This window comes from Dermacentor variabilis, unplaced genomic scaffold (genome assembly GCF_050947875.1).
Source record: "Dermacentor variabilis isolate Ectoservices unplaced genomic scaffold, ASM5094787v1 scaffold_12, whole genome shotgun sequence".
In the NCBI taxonomy this organism is placed as follows: domain Eukaryota; kingdom Metazoa; phylum Arthropoda; class Arachnida; order Ixodida; family Ixodidae; genus Dermacentor; species Dermacentor variabilis.
Genome location: NW_027460280.1, coordinates 48,291,830 through 48,307,788, shown reverse-complemented (window position 1 = coordinate 48,307,788; position 15,959 = coordinate 48,291,830). Strand labels below are relative to the sequence as shown.

The window sequence follows — 15,959 nt, the reverse complement described above, 5'->3', positions numbered from 1 at the left end:
TTGAGACTTGAGCTTGTTCAAACCCTTCGCGATTAATGTTCGTTCGTGAAACGGGGTCACAGTGGCGCAACGCTGCGGCCATTACTGCAGCGTCGCGTGATGCCGCTTGGTGGTGGTCTTGTGCCAGATTGATTCGAGAACATTCCCATGTTCTTGTCCCTCGCCACTGCAACGTGTGTTGTTTTCATTGTGCGTAGCGCTGGGCTTCATTTCTTATCGACGAATCACGAACGAACGAGGTGGATGCTGCGAGCTCGCGAAACGGCGAGTAGTAGCGCGTTCTACGTCGCGCATTCGTTGTGGCATTTGTTGAACCCGACGTTTGCCTACGACGCCGGTGAGCCTTCACGAGCGTCCCGCTGCGGAGCGGGCGAGAGGAAAGAAGAAAGTGCTTCGTGCAAAGCTGGAAGCGCGTCTCCTCCGCCCAGCAGCAGCGGCCCACACTTGTCGTCGAGGTGAGGGGCTGGTGAACTTTGCGCGACGGGGTCTTGGCGTACACGCCACAGCGGCAGGTGGTGAGCGCTTTGCCCTCGCGGCCGTCGGCTCCTGAGGTTCAAGGCCACTGGTCGGGGTTCCTCCGGGAACGCCTTCGCGGGGCTTTTTTCTTTTTTTTTCGTTCTGGCACGCCTCTCTCAATTTAGAGCACTGCGTTTCTCCTTTATGCGTTTCTATGTGGAAGTCGCCCACGTTGACGAGCAACCGAGAAGAGTAGATCGCACAGAGATATGCTGGCGCTGCTGTGCGTGCAAGTTGAGCAACTGTGTCGCTGTTTGCGGTTTCGTGCTCGATCGATAGCGCTGTGACGCTTGGCGTTATATGCAATATCGCGCTGCATCTAGTTCGAACGTGCTCTGGGCGATGTACCCCGTGTCCGGGAGTTTTCGTGACATTGAGTATCCATTTTAATTTTAACCTATCAAGGAATTCTCCTTGTTATATCTGTCGTCCCCTTTTTGTATGTAACTAGGATTCGTGATGTTGCGCACGACGCAAAATTAAATCTTGCAAGGAAAAAATCCACCCGAATGTAGCACGAAGCTGCAAAGGAAACCCATTCGAGTTGCTCAAAAAGCGTCACAGTTGACGAAAAACTGTCACGTTCCGGGATTCGAACCCGTGACCAACGCCTTTCCGTGGCGGTCACTCTACCATCTGAGCTCACCGGGAGGCTAGGAGATCGTAGCGCGGGTGCGAAATAATCGACAACTCGAAGCACAGGGACGCTGAATATTGCAGATCAGTAGAGGAAGCTTCATGAAACGAGTTCCATCCACGCGAACGTAGCACGAAGCTGCGCTAGGGTGGATGACAATCTTTCCTGTCGTGAACCTTGCTCCACTTCTCGGGATTCTGCTGAACTGATTTGCCAAAAGTAAAACTTGGTGCGCAGTCTGCGTTTACGCACGGCGGCAGTAGATCTGCCTCAAAACCTGAGTACTCTGAAAGCGATTCGTGGGTCCTGATGTCTCATTGCCGTGGTGATTTGTCACTTATATGTAGAGATGAGCTAGTGTCAGATTTGGATGTGCGCGATTTTACAACACATGGCACGTTACACGCAGAGTCTCCTAGCAGCATGCCTTTGTTTTCTCCGGCGGGCACGTTGCCAGGCGGTCCGTTTGTCAGCGTGCGCATCGTTTCGTTCCCACTGGACTAGTGCCAGTCTGCTCTGCGGCGTTAGGCGGGTGTTCAAGAAGGCGAGCCATGAAAAGTGTTTCTGCACGTTGTACAGTTTTCGGTGTCATATACCACGACTCCGTGCAACATAACGCTCTGACTTTTTCTGGAAGGTCAAGGAACGCGCGTGGGCAGCATGACGAAGAACGCCGTCTGTTTCAAAACGTGTGGATTCAAGATGGCACGTCAGTATATGCCGTTTCCTTCCCCGTTGGCCATTTAGTCTTGGAGAGCACATTTATTCGGGACGCGTGGATGGTGTGAGCGCATATGGCCGGATTCTGGAGTGCAATTTCGATGCCCCCTTTCACAACGCTCGCGGGCGCATGCTGACGAATGTGAGCGCTTTCTCGTTCGCTGCACCCGCCGTTCATTGGTCGTCTCGCGAGGCAATGCTCGTTGCGCGGCTGCACTGTCGGTCGGCGGAGGGAACGTGTCGCACTTGGACGAACCTGTTGATGTGCGCGTGCTGTTTTCGCGATTCTCCTCCGCTGTCGGTGCACGCGACTGGGCGCGCGGTCTGGCGTCTATTTTCGTCGCCGCCGTCGCGGGAGGGCAGCTGCGTGGCGCGCAACGACCCTGGAGTCTCGGTCGCGTGACGCGGCTTTCCTGCGCCGTCGGAAGTGTCCGGGAGGCGGCCGGCTATCGCTCCTTTATCCCGGTGACGAACGCCGTACAGTGACAGGATTTGGTGTGATTAATTCTCTCACGTCGATGAGCGCGAGACGAGTTTTGCGTGGAGGAATGTGCGAAGAATCATGTCTTATTGGCGCCCTGTAGTCAATGTTCTCCTCGACTATGTACGTTATTTAAATGGCGTCATTTGGCGGCTGTGGTAAAAAGAGAAGCTTCGTGCTAGCGAGATTGTAACTCGCCCGTGCTAAGCTGTCGAGCGACGAGAGCAGCTTCGCGCGAGTGCTGCTCCTGTGGCAACTGCCACTTAGGCGCGCGCAGCTTCCCCGCCGTGGGTGAATTTAGGCGCGGTTGAAAATGCTTCGTGAAAGTAGGCCCAATCCGCTGCCTCGCACCTCGTCTTTGTTTTTCTGAACGGAAACCTTTACTGCATTGCCATGGCACTGGGGCTAAAACTATCTGTTACGGTTTAGGAGAACGACAAACTTGGGCGGGTTGGTAGCAGTTCATTATTCTTGGTTCTGTCGTATGTTAGCGTTACCGTGGCGTTTCGTTCTTTTGTAACCACGAACTCGGTTATGTTTCACATCCATCACTGTCGTTATGGGCACTTTAGTGACAGCGTGATTGCTAGCTCTCTGATTAATCAGTGTGATTTGGTGCATTACTCTCACGGCCCACAGGATCAGTGACGTACGCGTATAGTGACGGGAGTGTGCGCGCGCGCTGCGTAATGAAATTGAACCATCCACGCTATGCGGCATAATGACAGTGCCACTGCACATGGTATATATGCGCGCCGTTCGGATTATCTTTGTGTGCCTGCGTTAAAAAAAAAAATGACCGCAGTATTCATTCCGAGGGGTCTTTGCCAGTGAGTTTGTATACAAAAATACTGTTACTAAATATTTTTAAATGTTTTCTCGCATTGTGCTACGAAGGCTGGCGTCTTATACTTCTGCCACACGGACGCGGCAAAAGTCCTTTTAACTCCCTTCAACCAAGGACTGTCGTGTCACACGACAGTCCTTTAGCAAAGGAAGTTCCTAGCGAAAGGAGATGGAAGATCTCCCTTGCAGACTGAAGGGAGTAAGTACTCTTGTTCCAAGCGTGCTTGAATTTCGAGTCAAGAAATCACCCTCATTTTTATTAATTTCACTTTTACCAACAATTATAACTGTTTTTATTGCATATCATATAGTATTTGAACACTGACAAAGATATTTGAGTTGAGCAGCTACATTCGACTCTCGAAATGGCTGCTGCGTTTGGCCTGACTGCGCCATTTTTTGTTGTTTTGGTCAACGCGATCGCACGTCTCGCGCATGCGGAATGAGTGATTCACGCCTTTCCCAAGACTTTTTAGCAATATATAACTTGTTTCTTTCATGACGCGTACGAGGTGAGCAGCGCCTAATGGGCCCCCAGTGGCAGCTTTCAAAAGCTTGCTTATATGCCGTGTGACACGGAGCTAACTCCTTTGAGGTGAAACTCCCTTGCGGTCCTTTAAGGGAAGGAAGTTTGAAGGACATCCGAGTTGCCCGTGTGACACGGGTATTAAATATAGTTTGCAGGAACAAAGGGAAGAAAAAGTGGCCTGTAATAAATTCGCGTATTAGAGCGTCGTTCTCAGAAGTCTGGCAGCGGCAAGTTTTCCTCTAGTGCGTCGTGTGTTGCAAGAACATGACCTTTTCATGTCACGGTACAGACTTTAGTTTCTCACGTGTGATAATAACGTGAAAATTTGCTTCCACACTGTGCGCGTGGTGTAGCTGTTGTGTTGACTGTGGCGCGTTTCAAGATCCACTGGCGGCCCGCATGCAGCTTTTGATAGCTGTGGGTTATCGTCTGCAGTCTCGTCCCAAACAGTGCGGCGTAGTGCTCGAGTCGCAAACGCAAGCTGGCCCGCGGCAAGCCGGCGGGGCAGGGCCGGGGCTGCTTTAGTTTCGCGCCAAAGGAGCGAGCGTCGCCGCAACCCGCTCGCTCAGTCATTCGTCCGTGTGCGCTGCTGCCGGAAGCAGGGGGCGGGGTGCAAGCATGTGTGCCTTACAGGGCGGCTCAAGGGGTCACTGTGGCCGCGGGCCCTTTCGGCAACAACTCTGGACGGACGGCTCGTCATCCATCATCTGTCTCGCCGCGACAGCAGCGTCGAAACTGCGCGCCATTTTCGTGCGGCACACTCCGCTTCTATTTCTTTCGTGCTCGGTGGCGCGCTACGCAAAAGAAGGATGACCCGTCGAGGAAGCGAGCGAAAGCTGATGCGTTTTTACTACCTTGGTGTTTCCCGCTCGCCTTTATCTTCTATGCGAGGATAATTTGGACCCCCTGAATTATGCAAGGCCGCGCAGAGATCGACGTTCGCATCGCGTGCGGGCCATCGAAAGAAGCCGGTTCGTCTGCGCCGCCAGCGAGGTTGTTAGTGCGCACCATTTTCGGTGCTGTCTCCCGTCCGCAAGAGAAAAAAAAAAAAAAAACTTTGCTGCGCCGGATAAGCCGTAGTGACGCTACCGCTGGGCGAAGGAACGAAAAGGCGTGTGTGCTAGAGGTAAATGATAAAATGGCGAAGACCTTCGGGAGAAAAGAACGAGAAAAAAAAGGGGGGGAGCTGTTGCGAGCGCGCGGTGTCATTCAAGGGCGCATTGGCTGCCACTCTGAGCAGAGTAAGCGCCGAGAAAGAGAGAGAGGGTTTTCTTTGTTGGCACGTCTTTAGCCGCACTTCTGTATTTTCCACAGGGGATAGGAATTTCCGTCGGACATCATATATACGGTACTAATCATATGCTAGTCAGATTTTTTTTTTCTTTTGTGGTTTACTCACGGAGGAGGAGGAGGAGGAGGAGGAAAGGAGGAAATCTAATAATGTGACGTGGTCTAAATTTGTTCATGTTCGCGCCATTATTCGACGTGATCCCCTAGGTCGTCAGTGCGATATCCTAAGAAAATTCATCGTTTTCTAATGCATTTCTTGGATGACTGATTATCCTCGGATACATAATTTCGCTATCGCAATGTGTTCCAGTCGACATTTGATTAATGTTAATGCAACATATTTATCGTATTTCCCTGTCTTCCACTATAGATCCGGTTAGGGCCGCGTACGCGCTTTGTTTTGTAACTGCTGCATGAAACGTCTTATGCGCAATTGTAATTATATTACATTTTTATTGCATGGAAATCGAGTGCATAATTTTACTGTCCATTTAGAGTCTCCTTAATGTCACATCGTGGCTGACATTTATCCGCCTTCGTACGTCGTTCTGATGGCTGGGCTCTTAAGCTGGCCTGTGCATTCGTTATTAAGACATGTCATTCCTTGTGAACGCGGTGCTTGGCTTGCTTCGTCCTGCATCATAGATGCATAACTTCCCTTAAAATAACTTTCAATGACATCTCTTTCTAGCTATCATGTTCTTCCTCTTTGTGGTTATCTCAGTGTTTTTTTTTTTTTTCCCATATCCCAACCATTCTGGCATACCGACATTCTCAGCGTCAGCTGTACGGTCGTTTCCTCCCGCAGCAGTAATTTTTACCATCTGTTATTGACGCGTGCGACTTTGCTGACGTCTCTCCTGAACTCTGCAACTGGAACATGTGCGTCACGACCTGATTGGCGGGCTAACGTTCCGTCTGCGAAATGTCTGTATGGGTGTCGATCATTGCACCGTAACAAGCTTGCACGTGCGAGCTCTTCTTTTCCGTGTCTTGATTGATAAGACACGCACGGACGCCGCATTCGCAGGCATCTCGATCGCCACTTTGTTGCGGACCCACAAACCCAAAGTTACAGCGAACGAAGCTTTCTGCTTAATCTTACGAACGCACATTCAAGCACGAAGAGCTTAAGTTTAGCGCGGCCGTGCTATTTTCCCGCGTCTGCCGCCCCCGTGTTCCTGCGTCTTGCTCGTGTGCAGTCCGCGTGATGTTTCTCGGGAGAGCAGCAGTACATCTCCCTTCCAAGTCGTGGCTGCCACGTTTCCCTCGCCGTCGAGTCGTGTTCCAAAGAAGCGCGCGCGTATCGGAAGCCCCCCATCCGCTGCGTGTACGATCCAATTTCAGACACCGCTGCGCTTGCCGTGCATTGTCTGGCTCCGAGAACAATGGCCGCCGCGCTCTGCTGGTGCCGGGGAAAACAGAAGCGCGTCTGTGCTAGCGCCGCTGCTGCCGTTCCCACCGCTTCTCGCTTTACTGCGCTGCACGCCCGTGTTGCTGGGCGTTTGTGGAGATGCGACGCGTTCAGCGGCTGCGTTGCCTTGCGATTAGGACGTAGGAGGCGTGCGATTGTGCACGACGCTGCACTGAACTCTCACCTCGCAACTCAGGCTTGCGTTTGATCTAGACGGGTGGAGACCGCCGGTGCGTCCGTAATGATTCCGACGCCGGCTGCAGAGCTCGCGGTAACCACTACATAAATTGAAGGAACTTGTTGTGCGAACTTTGAAAAAAAAAAAAATGCGAAAACAGGTGGACGTGGGTGGAGGAGCAAATCGGCTCGTTATCGCGGCTTCACATTCAGTGCTTACTAGTTGTATGCTACGCATCGTCATCCGGTAAAAACATTCGAAATTCGAGGCATCGACGCAGGGGACGATATTTTGCCTCGATCTATCGTGAAGCGAGCTGCTTGCGATTCGCGACGTGCTTTTGTCATTTTTGGACCTGGCGTATCGCATTCGGCTCATCCGTGGGCTCTGGGGGCCCCTCAGCGATTCTATCTCCGAAAGTTAAAAGCTGGCGAAATGCGAAATAACTGGCTTGCTTGCCGACAACAAAGGGTCTCTATATATGGGCCAACCATAGAGCAGGATAGCTGAACGCATGCATCTGTGTCCTGCACGTGGATGACGTAACCTATATTAAATTGTACATCCATGGCCTTGCTGGCCATAGATGTTCCACAGCCATCACACACCGGGTTATCCTTCGAGGCGTGTTTTCTCGACGGGAGCCCATGTATCAGAAGTAGCCGCTAATCTCGCCCGTTATTATCGCACTTCATTTCAGTGTTCTAAACCATTTGTGACTATTATGATGTTGTTGGAATGGTTGGACGAGCTATACTTGTACAGCGGGATTCCGCACGCCTGCAAACGACTACGACAACTGCGTTCACGCTGGAAAATTGTTTCTTCTTGTCACTCCAGCTTCAGGATGCAGATGATACACGCCAACTTATTTAACCAGTCTTGCACTGCTCGTCTTGAATATATGTACAGTATGGCGGCCGCTGTCTTGTGTTAACACTTGCGCATATACTCACTTTTGCTTTATTATACATTTTCACTATATATCTCATCAACTTTGCTATATAGCTTCGTGCTGTCTTTAACGCGAACGTTGCCACGGGGCTGAATGCCTGCCCGTGGACAGGGAACATGTGTGTGACTTCTGACTGGCCGAATGTGGGCACAGTGTCGTCGCGGGAACTGCTGCTTGGCTGGCACGAGCGTAAGGCTCCGGTATTGTTCCACTTCGCGCAGCCATTGTTCAAGGCCTTCGGTGAGGATACCCCGGCGATCACATGGCGCGCCGGATGCAACCCAGCACCGCGCTTCTGCCGAGTGGAGCATCGCGCCGCCGACCGCTGGAATACCTTTTCTCTCTCCTGCGTGTAGCATCGTCTGGAGGCGCACGAGATAGCAACGTAGTTTGAAGACAAAGTGAGAGCAAGTGTATACGCACGTGATGTGAGGAAACAGTGAATCTAATGCGGCACAATGCTGCCACTTCTTCCCAGCAGTTCGCTTGTGCTCAGTGGCATAACCAGATTTTTATTTTTTTCGCGGAATGGAAGTGACCCCCCACCCCCTCCCCACCTTCGTGTGTGATTTTGAATGCGTGTGGAGGGCCAGTGGTTCACCGAAGGTCCTATCTCCGGGGCATTTCGTCGCCTGCCTCGATTGGCTGATAGACTGAACACGGCTAAATGATCCACATTGTGCTTACACCTCGCGTCCATTAGGAAAAGGAGGCTGGTCCCGAGTGTGCCTTCGCTTCACGCAGAACTGTGTACCCTGCTTCGCCGTGCGCGAGCGTCGCGCTCCTGTAGTCCGGCACGTGCAGCGCTCTTTCTCGGACGCGTGCTGTGCCGGGTGGCTCGGCTTTTTCCATCGCAGAAAGTTTCGAGCACGCCCTGGTGCTGCTGTTGCAGGCGCTGAATGAGGCCTGCCGCGCAGCCTAATGATTTCGGCGTGATAGGGCCATGCAAATGCCGGCCATCCTCGGCAGTCGCGCGCGCTCTGGTCACCGCTTCCGCTTCTCTCGAGGAAGCTGCTGCTCGTTTTCGCTGCAATCGAGCATCGCCAGGCGCGCGCGCGCTCCCTGCTCGTGACGTGTGTTCTTTTCTCTCTCCCTCCTCCTAGTTGAGAGACTGCCGCCGCTGCGACCCCCTTTTTTGCGAGTACGGGGTAGCGGCCAACTCCTTCCCTCAACCTCTGCGTGTTGGCCGCTGCTTCGCGCGTCCAGATCACTGTGCCGCTCGACGCTAAAATATTTTCCCCCCTCAGTGGGACTGTACTGAATTATACCTTTCTCCTTCGTCCCCGTTACGCGAGCACAGTAAATATGAGGGACAGGCTCGAAGTTTGTCTACAATCGGGCATCATCCTGAGCACTCGCCGGAAGCGCTGGCTCTTGACAATGCCGTGTGAGGCTGTCTAGACGTTGCTTTGTATCTGCCTTGTATAATCTAGTCGAACCGTTCCAAAGGTTTGTTTTTGTCTGCATATTTATGTATTCTTTAGTTTGTTTTCGTTGTTAATGCGCGGGGAAAGCCAGGACCGGGTGAAGTCTTCCATAAGAAGGTAAATGGAGGAAAAGGCAGCGAAGGGGGTACCCTAATATGAACTAATTACTTTTTCTTTCCCTTCGTATATCACGTGCTTTCAAGGCACCGCACTCTTCTACACTAATCATACGATTAGTGTAGAAGTCGAAGAAGTCAATTACGTAGAAGTCGTATTTTACACGGAGCTTCAACTAAGGTTTTGCCGTCATAAAGTGTATGCTTCTGCTGTGTGTCCACAAGCTGCGGTATATTTGAGGCGCTCCTCGTAAGGACAGGGAAGGAAAATGCTTCAGATTCGCGCTTGAGAACGCCATATTGGTGCTTTTCGACCACTGTACATTAAGGTATGGCTATGAGCCTTTCCGTAACTTACTGCGGGGCAAATTGCTTTTCAAGCATGATGAAAGCGAGACCCGAAAAAAAAAAAAAAAGAAAATAGCGAGCGATTGGTAAGTCTGTCGTTGATGTGCGCGTTAAGAAGGAACCTAGCCTTGGATAGAGCATGCAGGTTTTCTAATGACCGCGGTTGGGAAACGAGTAACCTGCGTGCTTTTCTTTTCCAGTGCGAGATGACTGCGCAGTCTTGCGTCTGCCAGTCTGGAGGTGCCCCGCGGCGCGCTCTTGGAACCGTGCCATGAGAGTTGGCATGCCCCTGAAAGCCGTTAACTCGTGTGTGCGCACTCCGCCCGCCGCTCTTTCCGGTTGCCATCAGCACGTGCTCTATAGACACGTACAAAGCTGAGATTGATAAATATTGCGTACGAAGTAGCGTTGTTCCGCGCGCTGTATTTAGTAGGTGGCAAGCGCTCCACAGTCATGAATGTGCTGCCTGCTTCATGTCGATAGTCTAAGCCAATGCGTTGTGTTTGAGCAGGCGAAGCAGCAGTGCTTCACGGGGAAACGTGACGTTTAGCGTTATACATCCCAAATCACGAGGTTAATTTTGAGAGACGACGTAGCTCTGGGTCAATTTAAACCTGTTCAGCTTCATTGCACATGTCGGTAGACGAGCGTTATTACTTTCCACTACCATCGCGGCATCGTTCTCGGTGTCGGAACGCCATCGTCGCGTGTCCACCGTGCATCCTGTGATGGCTGAATATTATCGGAATGCGCATTGCGATGGCATGCGAGACTGGCAGTCACAGGTGTCACCACCGCGTACCGTCGCAAGAGGAGGTTTGGAGCATATGACATCCTAGAATTGGGACCTTGACTGGCCTGGTCGAACACACACACACACATGAATTGTACCACTCGATTTCAGGCTGAATGTGTAAGCTGACCGATGCACATACTTTACTTTAGGCAGCCGTGATTGTATAATCCAGTCTGTTGGCTTTGCCGTGCAAATTCATTAGGCCCAATATTCCAGCTTGCACTGAAGATGGCACTTTTAATGGGAGCAGTTCGTGTTTACACATAAAGTAGGATTTTCTCGCAATTTTTCTCGCGCCTAATCCGGCACCATCGTTGGCGGCCGGTGGCGCCCGTCGGGAGGTCCCTGGCCTCCGGCGGCGAGCACGGCCTTCGCCGTCTTTGTGCACTGCGCCCGGCGTGTCCTGATGGCCTTTGAATTGCCCAGTGATGCCGCCGTCAACCGGTTTGGCCGCCGGGCCTGACCCACTTCGGCGGCGCCGCCAGTCGGGCCTCTCTCGCTCTCCGCGGCTTCCAGAGCGCCGTCAAAGCCCGTCACTTTGTTTTGGGGGCCGTCGCACCTGCACACACTCTGCGGCGTGACTCACTGGCGTGTCATCGGCCTTGCTGTCATTGTGTCATCCGCTTAAAGCGAGTTAAGCCTCCTCCGCCATACACAACTCGATTCTTTTCCAGAAGGGAGATAAAAAAAAAATTTCATTGCATAATTTCAGCTGTAGTGCTCGCCGCGAAGAACCCTTTGTAAGCAACCCCGTGCAGCTCCACTGAACCTTTGCGCCGCCACGTGGGCAAAGCGTGGATCGCATGCGTGGTCGAGTATGAGCCGTGACAACGCATTCCACTTCTCAAGCGCTTCACGGTGCATGTCGAGTTTCCCCGTTCTGCCACATTCATTTGGCCGATGTCACTTTGAGATTTTGCACGTTTCACTATTGCTCTGTTTGTAGGCGACAGCATCATTGCTTTTCAGTGTTTGTTTTGAAGGCTTCACCAACCACAGCCCGATGGGTGCGTATTGCCAAAGCGCTTGATCACCACGCTTTAGGTGCGTCTTCGTCCACGTGGTCAGAATTGTTCCGGAGCGTTCACTACGGCGTCTCTCATAGCTTGTGTTGCTTTGTGAGGTTAAAATCAATCGGTGATGACGAAATATTCCATCACGTCGACGCAGTTGGTTTCTGTCGAAATCTTGTATCGCTTTACTTGTGGGAAAGAAGGCTTGCGAACGGCGAAGCTCTTTGGCGCCCGCGAAAGCTTTGCGGCGGCACCTGCTGCTTGAAACTTAGGTTTTCATCTGCACGAGAACAGTTGCGTGTTGCATTAAACCGCCTTCAAAATGACCTGGGAAGAAACAATACAGCCACCATGCCTTATTTGCTGCTTGAAAAAGTTGAAAGCTGTACGAACTGGAACCGGCAAAATTCGTCACATCGCGGCCGGTATTTCCCCAAAAGGTCGCGTCCATGGTGCTTTACTGCTTTTGTTTGGTTCAGAGATAACTCGGTGATTTGTCATTCAGAGTATTTACCAAACTATAGCGTGTCGTTCAGCTGAGGGCTGTGTTGTAGTGGGTTGTGTGTATGGTTGCTCGCGGGACAGCACAGCCTGGAAGCACTAAGAATGGGAATAGTTGGGATGCACGATGTAATGTGCGTGAAACTTGAGTGCTGATTTGAAGCTGTTGCCTCGTTCTTTATCACGGTAAGACCGAATATGTTTCGTTCCTTTCAAGCGCTAGTACTGAGCCGGGTGATCATGCTATAAAAGCAACACCTGACCATGTAGGTCTGGTTGCGAAGACCGGACAGCCCTCTCTCTCTCTCTCTCTCTCTCTCTCTCTCTCTATATATATATATATATATATATATATATATATATATATATATATATATATATATATATATATATATATATATATATATATATATATAATATGCCGATTGGTGGCGACAAGTTCCACAGAATCGAACCGCTCTCTTCGGCCCTGCCACTCTGGGACTGAGAGCGACAGTCCGCGCACCTGTTCTGAGCCGGCGCTGCCTTGATGGCGCTTTCATGGCATGCTCGCGAAGCCAGGTGCGAGCAATGCCGTGTGCGTGTTGCGCGTCTCGGCCGCCGGCACAGGATGCACGCTCCACGAGGCATGTCTCCATAAAGCGTCGCTCCCGCTGGCCACGCACAAAGGGCGTCATCTCTGGCGCAAAATGATTCGACCTCCTCGCATGCGCGGCCGCACGCTCGGTCGCTTTTCAAGCATCCTGCATCGCGACCGCTCTGGCAAGGACCTCACTGGGGAAGTTGCGCTGTTGAGAGGGTGTCTGGACACATTCGCCCAAAAGAGCGCGCCCGCCCCGTTGCGTGACGGACAGGACGCTGAGTTTGACGTGGAAAATGGTTGGACGTGGCCGACGTTCTGCGGTCTGTCGTGCAGAAGGCCGTGATTAATCGGTGTCGACCGTTCCTGTGACCCTTCCTGGGTTTCGGGCGCAAGGACCCAGCTCAGCACAGGGCGTCTCCGGAGTCGCTTCGTCGCTGAAGAGTGGACGTTTGTTTTAACCGCAAATGCCTTGTGTGTGCGGAATCTGTGAAAATATAGCTAATGCACGCGTCCTCGGATCGTCGGCAGAAGAAAGAGCGTCGTTGTACTGTTACCACCAAAATTTCACAGGACGCATGACCTGCGAAGACGCTTCAGTTCTTCACGATCTGGACACATATCTTCAGAAGTGTGTGCGTGAATTTATTTGAAGGCTGCGTACTGAAACTGCGAAGAAATTTCTCGCTCGCAGAAGTTACGCCTTCAAAGTGTTTCTCGGCAACAGCACACGCGCATCTCTTACACAGCACGTAACGAAGAACGATGCCACGTCATCGAAGCACTGACACACATGCGCACGCGGTAGCTTGCTGGCGTCAAGCTGTCGTCTAGGCATTTAGCGCTGCTCGCTTTCTTTTCAACGATTGCCTGGAAACGGCTCAGAACCAAAGATCCACTGTTAAGGCCTCGCCTTGCTGCTCTTTCGTGTTGCAGCCTCCGTGGGCTTGTGTAGTGCCCACAGGAATGCCTCGTTTGTGACCGGCTGCTGGCAACGCGGTGGTGCGCTCGGGTTTGCCACTTCGGTGGACTTGGTCGCTCTTTGTGGCAATGAGCACCTTGCTTTTTCTTTGCACTACTGCGGCACAAAACAACAAAATTCTACTCTTCGCTTTCCGTCGGCACAGCTGGTGACCTCAGTTTTAGGTCACGCAGCCGATCGAGTTCTCTGCTGCTTGCTGACCAAGATATCTCCCGTAGTCGTTCCCCTTTCGCCACGCGCTTTTCCTGATTGCGCGTATAAGCAGAGGAAGTCCTTGTAAGCGGCCTTCGTTTGCTAGGTAGTATGCGTTGCAAGTGACGTCCCCGCTGATTTAATTCGCTAGTCCTGGCAGGCTCGTTTTCTCCCCATCATGCAGTCTTCAATGCCTGGTGTTTGTATGGGGCCCTGCCGCACGGTATAGGGTACATAGTTATGTTTCCCTCATATCGCTGCGTCTTTTCTTCAAGCTTTGTTGCAGCGATGTCACTACCTTTGGTACCATTGTTTTTGTACAGCTACCCGTCGTGGTGGCGTAGTGGCTTTGACTCTACTGAGCCCGAGGGGGCGGGTGATGGAATCCCGGCTAAGGCGGTCGCATTTCGATGGATGCGAATGCAAAAAGGCCCGTCTACCGTGCATTGGGTGCAGGTTAAAGAACCCCAGGCAGTCAAAATTAATCTGGAGTACCCCACGACGGCGTGCCTCATAATCATATCTTGGTACGGAAAGCCCACCATTGAATTTTTTTTGTAGGTATCTCTAGCGTCGGATTTCTCTCTATGCGTAAATCATTTCCTATGATTGTGGTTGTATTCAGTCGTTCATTGCACAAGAATGTTTCGCGCAATTTAGTTTCTGGAAGAGGCCGCCCAGAACTGTGTCCGCATTTGTCGCAGTTATGTAGTCGCTCCTGAATTCTGTGGTATGCTTTAGTCAAAAAAGCTCCATCGATGCTTTCAGTACCTGTCATCTAACGGTGCAAGCAGCCGTATTCGTCTTAGGGCCTTTCTTGTTAAGCATTCATCTTACAGCGCTTTTTTAGTGATCTCATGCCACAAGTAGCCTGGTAGCCACTGCACCGGCGTTCACGGTCTTCTATTCTGACCGGCTATCTACTATACTAAATTATGCCGTGATAAACATGGAAAGTAGCCACGTGAATGGCCATATCATTCATCTGTCCTGGGCTTTTTTTTTCTTCTGATTAAATTTCATACAGTGAAGTACACTTGGCGACATGTTATTCATTCAGCAGCGGTCCACTGTGAAAAGCCTATAGAGAACGTTAGGGTGGCATTCCTTGTCAGGGGTTGTGCATAATTTCTGCACTAAGTTGTAGTATTTGCGAAATAAAATACATTTCTGGGAATACGTGTTTTTCTCGTCGCATTCGGAACAGTTCCGCGGAGTGCCTCGTGTATATGGCTCCCGTAGCCTAGCTGATTAAATTGTTTTGGCCCTGCTGATCTAACTTTTTTTTTTTTGCTATTCTCAAAAGGTGTAAGATAGGACAGCATAAATGCTGTACTTTCTTGCGAATATCATAAGTTTCGTTGCGCCTAGGCGCACTACTGAACATTTTCTGATTTTTATTTTGAGGCACGTAAATTAATAAAAATAAAAGCCTCAGCCCGCACCATATACATATAGCAGGCAAACAGTGAACCGTGGAATTTCATCATAACTGGCAATGCCACTTGTGAACGCGTGGGTGAGGTTCGCGTCTATGCCCTCGACGGAGGCTTGCACGTGGCACGCTTTACGTCCCGAATTTAGCGGGGCCTGCAGCGCACCATCGCCGAACGTTGTAGTGTCGACAGGAGCGTCTTGTTTTTCTTCCCCCCCTTCAGTGGTCGGTTAAGTTCCTTGCTGCGGCTAACACGTTCTGGTAGAGCGATGGAACGCAACACTCTCGCGCTGAGGCGCTTGCGTGCGAGCCGCAGGTGTCGAAACAATGAGGATCTGTATATTATCGGACCATAGCGGTTCTGCCTTTGAAGCCGCTGCTGATCGTTTATTTCTTTCTGCTTTCGTCCAAGAACGCTACGGAAATGGGCTCCGCTCGCACCGCGGGCGCTTTCACTTCCGTCGTCGAGTGCGCCACCGATGTGGACCGACGACGTTTTGCTCAAAAGGAAAAAGCGCCTGCATGTGGTGTCGCGGCGCGTCATGCGGAATTAAATTGGGTTTCTCTCGGGAGCAGTTTCTCAAGGTCACTGCGTGCTGCCATGGCAACGTGGTCCCGCCTCCCTAGGGCCGCCGAGAGTATCGACCGGCACCGCCGTTCATTGATCAGCCTTGTGGGTACCGCTGTTGCTCCAGCCTCGAGCGGGGGATATTCCAAGTGTGCGGCGCTGAACTGTATAGGTGACGGAAAACTAAGGGCCGAGACACGCGGGTCAAACCTCTCCCGCATCATTTTTGTGCGTCCTTATTTCTTTTTCGGCTTGTTTTTCTCGTCCAAAGCGCGCCTGTGCTACGTGACACGCGCACTGAGAAACATTGGCATACGCCGGGCACAATTTCGGGCTTCCACTCACGGACTCATTTAACTAGTTCGTGACTCGTGTTGCATAGAACATTATCAGGGATATATTTTAATGCTGCCCGGAATCGCGGAAAATGAGACA

General features: G+C 51.5%; 2 protein-coding genes across 6 annotated transcripts in view; one reads left to right on the top strand and one right to left on the bottom strand.

The window, feature by feature from the left end:
- Kdm3 (Lysine demethylase 3) overlaps positions 1-15,959 on the top strand; it is a 284,403-nt gene that overhangs the window by 152,742 nt on the left and 115,702 nt on the right. The window lies entirely within an intron of this gene.
- LOC142565893 (uncharacterized) overlaps positions 1-15,959 on the bottom strand; it is a 171,399-nt gene that overhangs the window by 73,582 nt on the left and 81,858 nt on the right. The gene's annotated exons all lie outside the window — the stretch shown is intronic.